This window comes from Aedes albopictus, chromosome 2 (genome assembly GCF_035046485.1).
Source record: "Aedes albopictus strain Foshan chromosome 2, AalbF5, whole genome shotgun sequence".
Taxonomy (NCBI): Eukaryota; Metazoa; Arthropoda; class Insecta; order Diptera; family Culicidae; genus Aedes; species Aedes albopictus.
The window spans coordinates 496477439-496489396 of NC_085137.1; the positions used below are offsets into that span (position 1 = coordinate 496477439).

General features: G+C 38.4%; 1 long non-coding RNA gene across 1 annotated transcript; it reads right to left on the reverse strand.

The window, feature by feature from the left end:
- Window positions 1–2674: 2674 nt before the first annotated feature.
- LOC134288696 (uncharacterized) lies at window positions 2675–11571 on the reverse strand. The gene is made up of 3 exons (XR_009998099.1): window positions 10778–11571; window positions 3190–3576; window positions 2675–3011 (listed from the first exon to the last, which is right to left on the reverse strand). It is a non-coding gene; the product is annotated as an uncharacterized LOC134288696 (long non-coding RNA).
- Between the last annotated feature and the right edge of the window lie 387 nt (window positions 11572–11958).

An 11958-nucleotide genomic window follows, 5' to 3' on the forward strand; every position in this document is an offset into this window, starting at 1 on the left:
TTGATGCTGTTTGAGCAAAACTTTGGGCAACAGTGTTGTTATTTTCTTCGTTTCTTGCAACATAAACAACATAGTTATCCAATGTTTTGCTCAAACAGCATCAAACTAGGCAAGGAATCATAATACCCACGCTTTTTGCACCATTTTATTGCAGAAACGGAGAATTGACCTTCTCACCATACTAAAATTCAGCTCATTACTACAAATCTAGTACTACACCGAACGTACCCCATTTCTCCAGGATTCTCTTTTAGATCAACCAGCAGTTCCAACTGGGATCCCTCCAGGAATTTATTCTATGAAGTTTCTTCACGGATTTCTACATGAGTTTTTTCTGAGTTGCCCCCAGGGGTTCCACAGGCATTAGTTTTATAAAAAAAACTACAAGACTTTTATAAATCAATGCTTATAAAGCCATGGTCAAAGCAAAGTTATCGCCATTGCTGCTATCAAAACCTTATAAAGAATACAATTGGGTTTTTAAATTTTGAAAAATATATTGATTTTATGATTTTATACGAAAGAGCACCTTTTTCTGAGCCACTATGATTTTTTTCTGATTTTTAGAACCTTGTTTTGGTACCTAAAATCTATTCCAAAGAAATTTTTTGAAATCACCTTTTAACAGCTCCGCCCAGTACAAACTGAGACGAGGGGTGACTCGACAAATCGCTCCCATACAAACTTTAAATTGATTTTTAAATAGGTTCCCGGGCTCCAAAATTCATGAAAATTTGGATTTCGGCTCAGTTTGGCATGCAGATTCAGAATATCGAATTATATCAACACAGTTAAAGAAGCCAATTCTGCCAGAGTGGGCCAGGTAGAAGTTTTGAAGAGTATGTTTACGACTTGTTTCAAGATCAAAACAAAACAGACAGGTTACATGACGATTGCGTAGAAAGGGGCCGTTCATAAACCACGTAGACTTTTTGGCGGAAGGGAGGGGGTCTGACCAAAGTCTACGCTCCATACAAATTTCAAAATTTTTGTATGGACAAAAGTCTACGAGGGGGGGGGGGGTCTTTTCTAAAACCAAGCAATCTTGGTATACATTATGATTACTAAACGCTTTTGAAATAGCCAGAAGTAAAATTTTGAAGGGTAGTCATTTTGCATCTTTAAATGCCTCATCAAAACAGAACAGTATTATGTGCAGCATTCTAGATGTTAAAATAAAGCATTCATAAAGCAGTCAGATTGTAGCTTGGGATTCCATCCGTTCAGTTGTTTCTTCTGGGATTTCTTCAGGAATTCTCTCTGGAATTCATCCAAGATTTCTCCAGGTGTTCCTTCAGTGATTCCTCTAGGGGAAGCAGGGTGTTTCTGAGATTTCTCAATGAGTTCCTTCTATGATTGATACAGGAATTCTTCCGTTAATGTTTTCCACTTTTCCAGGATTCCTCCAGGAACTTGTTCTAGGATTCCTCCATGAATTCTTTTACGAATTTCCTTCTTAGTTTCTTCGGGATTCCTCCTGGAACTCCTATAATTTGACCAAAAGTTTGTTTTTTTTTTTCATTTTTCCTTCAGGATTCCTTTGAAGATTCCGTCAGGTATACATTCCAGAACTTCTAACGCCCCCATCTGTAATTCCTGCAGATCCTTCCAAAAGTTCATTTCCCAATGGAATTCCTTCAGAAGTTTTGTTTATTACAACATTTCTTATGGAATTACGCAGGAGTTCCGTTGTAATTCTTCCATGAATTCCTTATGATATGCATACAAGATTTCCTTTTCGAATCCCTCCAAGAATTCATCGGGAATTCTTAAAAAAGCTACTGAAAACATTCTTAACCTTCCTTTTGCATCACGTTGGCAGCAGTTCGCTGACGTAGTGTACGGTTTGGGTCAAAATGATCCTAATGCCAAAGGAGGGTTAAAGGAACTGCAGGATGTGGAGCGGACCTGGTGTGATGGTTAGAACACTTGACTATCACGCTGAGGACCTGGGATCGAATCCCACTCCCGACAAACTCACAAAATGTGAGTTCTTCCTTCGGAAGGAAAGAAAAGCGTGGGTCCCGAGATGATTTAGCCTAGGGCTAAAAATCTCGTTAATATAGATAAAAAAAACTGCAGGATTCTCAGAAAATACTCCCATAGAAATCCCCGACGGAACTCCTAGAAGACCCTTATGGAATCTTGAAAAAGTTCCTCAAGCATTCTCTGGAAAACTTCAGAAACTCCTGAAAGAGTCCTGGTAAGAATTCCTAGAGAAATCCCGGACGAAATCTCTGAACGAAACTTATGAGAAGAGGGAGCTCTTTCAGGAAGAATATCTGAAAGAGCTCGCTGAGAAATCCCAAGAGGAACTCGTGTAGAATCCTGGAATAAGTTTCAGTAGAAACCGTGGCAGAAATTCCTAAAGGAATCCCAGCTAGATTTCCTAGGGGATTGATTTGATTTGACTTTATTATAGAGACTTTCAGCCCTTGGCTGGTTCGTCTATCTTTCCTAGGGGAAGATCAGACGGTATTCTTCCTACAATCCCAGAAGGAATTGTAAAAAGAATTTCAGAATGAATCCCAGATGGAGCTCTTGGAGGAATCCCTCCAGCAAGTCATGAATTAGCATTGATAATTACATTTTGATAAATTTAATCACTGCAGTTTACTACCGTATTACTAACATGCACTATATAAGCAATATGATTGTTTTTTTCTCATTTCTCTATTTCACTAGTTTTGTTTTTCTATTCTTCTATTTCACTTCACTGGTAAAAGTTGCTAAACATTCTACTGTTATTCACCTCAACTCGGGTAAAGTGCGCTACACATCCACCCTCCCCCTTATATAAGCCCCTCGGCAGAAGACAAAAAAGGGATTGACCTTGGCCACTTACCGATCACGATCTTGGAGAAGAATCCCACCAGCCCGATGACTCCGGTGCTAGCAATGTGCCACAGCCGCGACGGTTTTCGCAGCTTGGGAAAGATCCAATCGATGTTGTACTGGATCAACGGTTGGGCACCCGCCGCCGCCGCTGCCACTCCATTCATCGACGGGGGCTTTAAAATTAGATTAAACAGAAACGCACTCATTAGATCCGTGGTTGCGAGGTGGTGGTGGTGGTGTGGAAACTGGGGCGCGAATTTCTCGTCAAATTGGCGGTCAGTCAGCTCGTCGCGAACGCGAAATGTCAACTGGCCGCGCCACCGCTGATCGAGTCGTGCTCGTAGCAATTACCTTCGAGTTCATGTTTCCGCTCGTGTGTGAATATATGTTTATATTGACGTCAAATTTAATTAGGAAAACTATCCGAAGTCGCACAACAGTAACAGTAACGTTGCACTCTAACGGTCCTCCTCTCGCTGATTATGTTCGTGATGTGTCGTCGGATGACCGTCTTCGTCGTCGTCGCTGCGCGTTTCCTTGCGCCGAAGTCTCGCACGAGATTGTTGTGCTGTTTAGAGCTGGATGTTGGTGTTCCTGACGATGATAATGCTGTTGATGTAGGATAGGGCAGTGTATGCGTATCGCGTACGTCCGTCCATTCACCACCTTGTCTCGGAGGTTTCTTTGGTGGAGATCCTGTTTTTTTTTAATTGTGGTGTTGTAGGCCTCACGGTGTCACTGGAAAAAAGTAAGTTTTTTTTTAAATTAATCACTTTTGCTATTTGAAAAGACATTTTCTAGTTTTTTTTTCAACTGATGCAGCATTTCTTTTGGAGTTTCTAATAGATTTTTTTAGTAGATTATGAGATTTTGCCAGAAATTGTTATGGAACGTAGCGTTTTATCAACTCAGGCTCATAATAAAGTTTAACCCGGGACACCCGGGACAATCTTCTTTTAGTAGAAATTCAATATATTGCGATATAGATATACAGCTGCGTTCATAAAAATAGCAGTGCAAGCCGTTTTCCATAAACAATTGGCGATTAAAAGTAGAGGTTATGTCGTGAAAATTTGGAAGTTTGAAAGGGGAAAACCAGTTCCCCATCAGTTTAATCATTATTTTTTGGTAAATTTATCGATAAAATGAAGTTTTCTACCCCGATCTCACATTGAATTTTATCTGAAACGACTCAATCACTAAAATACGAAATAGGCCTAATCAGAAGACGTTTGAAATCAGCTGATTTTGGGGGCTTTTGACAGTTCTCCTATGAAAATGACAGTTCAGCGTTTGCGCCTTTGTTCGGCAGTTGTGGCACAGTGGCATACGCGAACCTGTCAACTGAAAAGGCATATGGGATTTCACAAAACTTAACCTCACTTTAGGAGGCCAATAACCAATGTTCACATGCTGTAACTCTGTTCTACTATGAGTGATTCATCTGAAAATTTGACAGCAAAATCTTTCGAAGCACGTGGAAAACAAGCTAAACACTATGTAAAATTGTTAATAAAAGACGCGGACACCGTCTTCAGCCAGAGGCTGTACAGACTGAATGAAATTAAACACTAGACAAGGGACACACGGAGCATGCACCAGTGGATACGGGGAGAAACTATTCTCACGAAAAGTTTCATCGCCCGGATCGGGAATCGAACCCTCACCCCATAGCATGGTGCGATTAGAAGCTTGGTGACCCTAACCGCACGGCTATGAGGCTCCACAATTGTTCAAAATAATAGCAGATTTTGCTATAACAATATTCACCATATGTGTAGTTCGCTATCAAATTTTCAGCCCAATCATAGGAGAACGAAGTTACAACATTACAAAGTTGGCCATTTTGTATGAAAACGGCTTTCATTGCTACTTTTATGAACACAGCTGTATCTTCTTTGTTTTCAAACATTTTAATATTTTTCATAGCCAGGGGAATAGCTGTGCTGAAAAATGCATGGTACCTCCCTACTCTTCACCCTTCCCCCTTTTGCTAATATGTAGTAACAAATACGTAGCTTTTTTGTATTTTTTTATTTCTTGAGCAAAAAGCTCAAATTTCATCGTTTTGCTAATCAACCGTTTCCACTGATCCTTGACATGAAACGTATACACTATTTCTGTTAATTTTTTTCATTCCAGAACTCTAAGGCCTTCAAAGTGCTAAGAAGTTTGTGTCACAAATCCAGCATACTAAAACAAATTTTCCTCCTCTCTCCTCTTCTTGGCGTAACGTCCTCACTGGGACAAAGCCTGCTTCTCAGCTTAGTGTTCTATGAGCACTTCCACAGTTATTAACTGAGAGCTTCCTCTGCCAATGACCATTTTGCATGTGTATATCGTGTGGCAGGCACGAATATACTCTATGCCCAAGGAAGTCAAGGAAATTTCCTTTACGAAAAGATCCTGGACCGACCGGGAATCGAACCCGTCACCCTCAGCATGGTCATGCTGAATACCCGTGCGTTTACCGCCTCGGCTATATGGGTCCATTACAACAAATTTTATACACGTTGAATAATCATATGTACAAGGGTCTACCAAAAGCCTCAAAGCATCATCATAAGAAAATTCATGACACATGACTTGGGTGGTGTAGATCATCCAAACTACTCTGGAATTGTTTTTGTTTATTGCGACCCATACTTCAAAATACATTGGGGTCCATCTGTTGTTGAACTGGCATCACTGTTCCGACACCGTTACGAGAATTCAGTCAGGCAGCGAGCGTTACCTTTTGATTTGTATAACGTTATTAAATAAAGTTACTATGCAATTTCTGAATCGGTCGTGCCGTGTTTTTATTCCACCGAATTCCGATATATTCCGGGTTGATTAATACTCTGCGAACCGTCCGCCCATATCTATATGTCAAATACTTTCAAATAGCAGCACATACATATTCCCGTATTATAATGAGGTACAACAGACACGATTGTGAAAAAAAATATGCCAAAGGAGTGGAGAGAATCAAGAATAGAGCCGGTAGACATTGAAGGTGCTAATTCCAGAATAATTTGGATAGCCTAGAGTATCCCATGAATGTTCCAAAAGCGTGCACTGAAGCTCGAGCAAGCAGCATAGACTACAGTCCACGAACATTCTTTACAACCAAAGCATGTCACAGTATGTAACCCAAACTTCAAAGTGAAATGAAAGCCACGGAATATCCAACTATTACAGGGTAACAAACAAAGTGTACAGAAATGATGGTAAATCCTGAAGAACTTTTATTTTAGGATTTGAACCATTGCGATCATTACTGTGATCTATTGTAGTATACCCCTATTTAATGTGTTTGCATTCCAAGGGTAACCGTCGTTTGTTGAGGATGCAATGTTGGCCAATCTGGTATGATTCTAAGAATGTAGGACTCTACAACTAGATTGGGATGTTTTAGCCAAATTTTTAAAAGGACTCACGACTTCCTTGTTGATATATTTTCTTCTACGCAAATTTTTCAAATGATATCTGACGGACAATGTCCTGTGAAGAGCCCAATGATTACGTTCAGAGTTTTTTTTTTATATTTAGTAACTTCTCTGTAATTTTGCTATTTGGCGTTATAAACCATTTTGATTGCCTTGCATTTTTCGTTGCAATTCAATTCGACTGTATCTTTTGGTGTTTCCATTTTTTTATTTCCATTCGTATTTCACGTTTAGCAACATCACATAAAGGTTCAGGTTCCAAGAATTGAACACCTGAACATTCTCTAGCAAGTAAATCCGCTTTTTTATTACCTTCTATTCCACAATGACCTAAAACCAAGTACAGATTAACCTGGTTCATAACGGGCAACTGTTTCAATAGTCCTATACATTCCCATACCATATGACTTTAGCGCATTCAAAGCCGCTTGACTATGTGAAAATATGCATATTTGTGTAAGCCTATACTTTCGTTTTAGACACGCTGATGAACATTCTAAAATAATATAAAGTTCTGCAAGGAAAACAGTTGCTCATTTCTCCATTGGTATTGAACTATTAAGCCCTGGGCCTGTAATTCTAGCTCCAATGCCTTCATTCATTGTTGATCTAAAATAACCGATTCTGGTGAGATTAGCATCGCACCCAATGATAAACCGTTTATTATTTTTGCTAAAGTTAACAAAAGTTATCAGTTCGGGTGGCGATACCGTATGCACATCCCTTGGAAGGTAGGCTGAAGCTCTGTATGCTTCAGTTTTTCCTCGGGTCGTGGCGGTATCTCCATTTGAACTGCTACTTAATTTTTGATAATGAACTTTGTCAAAGGATGAATTTTGTTCCCCCTTTCATAAGAAAAGCTGTACAAGGTTTTACGCAATTTTCATCGTATATTAACTTTCCTGTCTGCATATAAATTCCAAGAACTTGGTTTTTATGAGCCCACGGTTCTTGTAAAAGTGCTACGTTCAAATTTTCTTCAATAAATCTTCGACAAAGGATTCCCGTTGGTGCATTAGCATGATGAAGATTGATTTGGATGAAGTTGATATTGGTATTAATTTTTATAATATAAAACAGGATGTTTATTATTCCGTGTCCTCAATTTTATTATTCACTCATTGTTTTAGTAACTCATTTGGTCCTTTGTTTGCCTGGATTTTCCGTTTATTATATTGTCTTTCCTATTCTGAAACATTTTGGTCCTTAGGAAGCCCAGTTCCCGGGCCTGATTTATTCTGGTTTCAGAATTTCTGAAGCTCCAGATTGATTCTGACCAGTCCGATCTATTATTGTCCTGGAGCTTTCTGGGTTCTTCAGAGTTCTTTTTTTTTCTGGCCCTTTGTGGGGTCAGAGTTGGACAAGATCTGTGGAATTCTAGAAAGTTGCTGCTAATGGTCAACCAGGGAACTTTGAAGACTGTCAAGTGTTTTTATTTATTGTCTGCTGTTGAGTAATTCCCGGTTGTTCCACTCGTTCCCGGGACACTAGGGTCTTGTCGGTTGCCAGGTCTGGCTGAACGTTCCGGTTTTTCCTCTCTGAAGATCTTAGAAAAAATCAAAGTAGTTTGGATGACCTAGATCAACTAAGTCATTGAAGTACCTTGATTTTTTTTTTTGCGATGCTTTGAGCCTGATAGAACCAAAATATCTACATATTTCTTCTATTAGGCCAGTTTCAGTTACTTCTGTTCTTCTAATCTAACTGACAAAAAATAAAACTATGAATTTCAAAATTTGAACTTGAATATTTTTGTTGAATTTACCGAGTTTTCCATGAATATTGCCTGTAGCTACTGTGATTGCATTACTCCCCTCTACTATGAGTAGTATTAGATTCCCGAAAAAAAAAACTAATAAAAGATAGTTATGATAAATTATGCGAAGATCAAACCTATAACATTTTGCAATACCTAAATTTGTTGAATTTATTGATGAAAACTAGATTGAATTTCTGTTCGAATTTCAGGAGGACTGGAATTAAGAACCTGGACAATTTAACGGAGATGTTTCTAGCTCAATAAAAAAATGGTAAGAGGAGCTTGCAAAACATTGTCACAAGAAAATTCATTGCAAAAACATATTAAACCATTTCCTTAGAGAATTCCTGACATTTTCTTGTAGATTTTGCAAGAGTCGAGTTCATGAAAAATTCAAGGAGGAACCCAATGAATAGAATTGAAATATTTTGAAGTATTTACGAAAAAAAAATAAATGCATAGGAAAAATATTTTTAAGCAAATGTTTTGGTGATGTTCCTTGGAAAACAATTTATTATTAACCATTCATTATCCATTCGTAGGTGTTTTCTTTTGATATCTTTAGTAATAATATCTACGTAGGCATTTAGATTGTTACACTGAAGTTTTAGATCTTTCAACTAGTACTTAAAAGCACCTACTAACAGTAGACTAACCCGAGGAATAAGTTGAGTCGGTGCAATAAGATTACTCAAACGAGAGCTTTTGAAAAAAGTTTTGAATGATTTTTGGAGCAGTACAGATTTAAGTGGTGAGCTTAGACAAATTCTTGGCTTAATTTCATTGTTTGTTTAATAGGGAAAAAAAATGCCTAAATTCTTGGAATAGGTAGGTAAAGCCTGTATCCGCAATAATCGGGACACAGATGTACGGCTGTAGCTCTGTAATGAATCAGTAAAATTGGCCAAACAATTGACTGAGAACTCTTTGTTGTATGTTTATTATGTGTGCCAAATTTTATAAAAATCGATGCATTACTTTTAACTGTGGATGAAAAAAAAAACAGACGTGGTTTTAAGCATTTTGTACAATCGTGACCAATTTTTATTCACAAAATAGATGGTTCTTTTACGCTGAAGCTCAAAGTTATGTGATAATAATTATGAAATCTCGTTAGCAGTTATGGTTCTAACAGAGACACTTTCTTGCATAATTTCATCAACTTTGATCAATTGGTTAAAACGTTACTGGTGTTGATAGGGGTGAGTGTTAGTGAAAATTTTTCGTGTTGCCTATTCGTGTTTGCCTATTCATAACTTTTGAATTTCTCTGCCAATTTTCATAAAATTTTCACAGAAAGCAGTTGATTATGTGTATATTAGGGGCATAATGGACACTCTAAGCAAATGAGTATGTTAGGCCTGTATAACAGACAAAAACTTAACATATTATCAGTTGTCTAACAACTTTAATTTGTTTCCTACGTATTTCAATCATTTATAGCTGGTAGAATGTCATTATTGTGAAGAAATAATGAATTGAAAACCGTGTGTTTTTGGGGCTGGCAGGAAAGGTACGGGGCGAAATGGACACCCATCGGGGCATAATGGACACCCCTGCATAATTTATGCTGTATTTTAGAGAATATCGACCAGTTAAGTAATTTGCCAACGGAGATCAATACCACAGATATAATACTCCATCTCAGACGAGTTTACATAACTTCAAAGTTAATTAAATAAATTTTAGGGTAAAATAATCGGATTGAATTTTTTCAAACTCTCTAAAACGCCTAACAGTATGCAATGCGCGTACATCCATTCATAATTGCCAGTGTTCATTTCGCCCCGAATTGACTACAACATTGAAATTGCTATTTTCAGTGTGTTCTGATCAAAAATATAATACTTCATCCATTGCTGAATCTACGTATACATGTAGATAAGCTAACAATTCATTTGTCTGTATGGTGGACACACTCAATCACTCGTAATACCTTATTTGCTGCTGCTTCGAAATTATAAGAAATCCACCATATGAAAAACATACTTCAATTTCAATGATATTTTGGTTATTTTGAAGGAATATAAATGGTATTTTTGAAAAATAGAACAAGACTTGTTCCTTTACACTTATGCATTGAAAGTTTTACATAATAGTCAACGGTTTCAGCAAGAACAGGGGTGTCCATTTCGCCCCGGGTGTCCATTATGCCCCTAATCCCCCTATACTTGCAAAATTGGATGATTATTGGTATAGTACTTTAAATAATACAATCGAAACAATAAAGGATGCTAACTAATTGCTGTTTGAGGGGCTAAAATCACGATTAGTCCCAATACATGTTTCGACTATAAAATTGTTAATAGTGCATCGATTTTTTTTTTTAATTTTGCCTATGCTACAAATGTAGATTGAGAAACATGTGTTCAAAAATTCAGCCATTTTCTTTGCCAAATTCAAAAGTTACAGCGATGACAAGCAAAACTGGGGGCTGTACAAAATTCAATGGCGCACATTCTACTCATTCATTGCTACAACAAAAAGTACTGCACCGATTCACATGAAATTTTGTAGATGAAATTAACACATCTTAAGATGTTATCAGGCCAAATTTGAGCCATTTTCATGTATCTATTGCAGAGTTACAGTTGTATCTCTGTGTCCCGATTATTGCGGATACAGGCTTTACTTTCTTCAGAGATTTGTTGTGGAGCTGGAATCATTGATTATCATGTATTGAGATCAAAACAAGTCACTCGTAATGATTATTTGAATAGAACCGCCATTCAGAGACACCGTGACTTACCTACAATTTCTACTGATGTAAGTGTGATACGCAACGTAGTAGTATTACAGCCTCTCGCACCACACTGCCTGATGGGTTGTGATTCTCCACACCACTCACTGTTACGAGTAAAATACCTAGTATGCAGATAAGCACTACTGCACTATTTGATGGCGCTAGAGTTCACTAACTGCGGCACTATCACAGTGAAAAAATCCATCAATCAATACTCTCAAAGCGTCGTGGACTAAGCTTTTGCTGTTTTCTTCGGAGACTACCTCAATGCAGCACTTTCTACGACGCCACTAAATCACTGCTGAAACACACGCGCCGTGCCCTTCAATAGCACAATCACAGCACATTCAATGGACCCTTTAAATTTTGACCCTGAGTAGTGAATGGCAGCCTCGGGGTGGACGAGCGCTGGGAACATTTACACACGGTACCGTTAGTTCCAGACACGACGCGATTACCGAGCTCTGCCAGCTTTTTTTCTCTTCTAGTTAGATGCTGGAGCCAGCCGTCGTCAGAACCTCCAGTTGTTACGAAACCAACGCCAAAATGGTAAACACGCGAGAACGACGTCGACGACGGTCGAACGACAGACAACCTGGCCTGAGGAAAGGCCCAGCCGATGCGAATTTTGACAGGTTTGCTACGCGATGGAGGGGAAGTTTTTGGCGTTTTGGTTGAAGGTTTCTCTCTTTGTGTTTTGGCATTTTGGAAAATGTAAGAGAGAGAGTAACCACGTTATGAATGAGTCATTCATATGAAGTGAGATGATTGTGAGCAAAATATTAGTGAGATGTATGAGTGTTATCAATGGGGTTACAAAGCATGTGTTCGTAATACATTAAGAATATGTATTTATTTCACTTCATGAGATTTTTAAAATACCTACCAATGAATGGGATTTAGAATTATACCGTGTACAGCCTTGATATCTTACTGGCTACAAATTAATCTTTGTTGATCGTGGGCGATGTTCCTCCAGTTTTCCCGAACGTTCCCAGGCCTTCTTCAATCACGATCCTACACCTAGCGCGTCCACGGCCGCTAACCGGCATCTACCTGATTCCCTGCTGAAAATTGTTTTCACTACTCTTTCTTCCGACAGTCGCACTACGTATCCAGCCCACTGAAGTCTGCCGTTTCAAATTGGTACAAATAGTGGTTAATACGTTTGCGTCAAACATATTTCT